Genomic DNA, 2,167 nt, shown 5'->3' with positions numbered 1-2,167 from the left:
GCACATCGTGAACATAGCTTATCGAGCACTACTAGCATCTTCTGTTTACCACATTTGGAAAGAGAGAAATCTGAGACGTTTTGAGCACGTTGAGAGGACTCCGAGCACCATGGAGCTATTGATAGTTGATGATGTCAGGCAACGGATCATTAGTATTTCATTAGCTAGTTCTGTCAGTACACGAGCTTTGTATAGACTATGGCGTATCCCTTGGCCTGTCGAGGGAGAAACAACCTGATGATCAGTTTGTTGTACTGTACCATTTTTTACTTAATGAAACTTACATTTACCCAAAAAATAATTTGAATATCCTCATCACCGATGATGTCAGACAGAGGATTCTTAGTGTTAAGTTAACTTCATCACTCTAAAAAATGGACTCTCAATATTCTCTTTCACACACTACTACACCACATAACACACACACACTTGCCCTAACCACTAAAACCGCCGCCGGCGACGATGAGGAGGCTCCGGCCGGTGAAGGAGAGGTCGACGGCGATGGAGGACAACGACAGAAAGACTGTTTAGGTCAAGATTCCGACGATCCGCGAGTTCTTAACGCGGAATCTTAAAAATCGCGATTGGGAGGTGAATCGCCATTTTTGGTCAGATTTCCAGTGATAATGGAGGATCAGACGAATGGGGACGATGACCTATGGATTTCAGAGGTCGGGAATGGAAGTCTGCCGGAAATGGATTTCAGAGGTCGGGAATGGAAGTCTGCCGGAAAGTGAACGTGTTTTGAGGGCTGAAACGACAAAAAATTTGCAAACGCCATACTTAGGGCTTTTGGGAGACGAAAGGTCGCGCAGCAAAAAAGCAACGGCAACGAGCACTATTCTGGCTGAAGACGGTACACCAGAATCTGTGGAGGAAGAGGCTACATCAATGAATGAGAAAGGCGAGAGCTTGGGCCCTAAATCGTCTTCTTTACAACCGCCGCCAAAATTAGGGTTTGAAGGAGCTTCATCCTCCATCAATGGCGGACGACGGTTTGAGCCCTTCAATCTTGACGAGTTCTTAAGATTGGCTAACGCTGTTATTGACAAAAGCGACGAGCAAACTGTTACAGCGCTTAAGGATCTAAAACGTAGATGGACGGTGAGATTTCAAACCATGCCGTCGCTGCGTTCGCTGGTTGAGAAGAGAGGCCCGCCGCCACGCGTGGGGGGTTTGCGTCCGGCTTTGAGATGCCTTTTGCCGTCGGAAAAGAGCAATGGGGCGTCGGAAACTGCTGAAAACGACGGGAGTAGATCTACAGACGCTAGTTCCGACGGAAACGCGCCTGTTGTGCTTACGCCGGCGACTGATATAGCGGTGACGACGGGTGACCGGCGATTAACTGTTCCAGCGATAGTTGGTATTCAACAGACGGCTGATGTGGCGATTTTGAGTGACGTGGAATGTGAGTTGGCGGATACAATGGCAGTTGAAGAGGATGGTGATGTCACTAGTGATGTTGGCATAAACCCTGATGACATCATTGTTGACATCACTGTAGATGACATCACTGGTGACTTCACTGCAGATGACATCACTGTTGATGCAGGCATGACAGCATCACCTGTCATGGATGATGTCATCCTGCACAAGAAGACAAAAAAACAGATTTCTAATTTTCCTCGCGTTCCAACGGGATTGTTTGTTGGAAATATTCCGTTAAATGCATGTTCGGACACGATAATCGATGACAAAATAGCTCATGCATTCCACAACTCAACTCGCAAGACCCTATCCTATGTGGCTCCAACGGTGCAAAAAGGAGAGATAATTGTGAGACCAACATTGGATATTATAAGCAATGGGTATAAATGATGGAGGGCTACTGCGGTGGGATATTTCCTTGGAAAAAGACCGTACTTTTACCATCTGAAGGAATTTGCACTGTCGATATGGCCGGACTTGAAGGAGGTCACTGGTACAAATAATGGTTTCTTTTTCTTACAATTCAAGTCAGTCGCTGCCATGGAAGAGGTTATCGAAGGAGGACCATGGCTATTCCAGGGGCAGCCTATAATTCTTCAAAAATAGAAACCAGGGATGGTACTAAGGAAACTACAGCATACGCAGGTTCCTGTGTGGATCAAACTACGCCACCTTCCAGTCGAGTTATGGACAGAGGAAGGCCTTAGTACGGTGGCCAGTGGAGTGGGTAAACCACTTT

This window comes from Sesamum indicum, linkage group LG5, assembly GCF_000512975.1.
Source record: "Sesamum indicum cultivar Zhongzhi No. 13 linkage group LG5, S_indicum_v1.0, whole genome shotgun sequence".
NCBI classification, from domain to species: Eukaryota; Viridiplantae; Streptophyta; class Magnoliopsida; order Lamiales; family Pedaliaceae; genus Sesamum; species Sesamum indicum.
Note: the sequence above shows the minus strand (reverse complement) of the source record.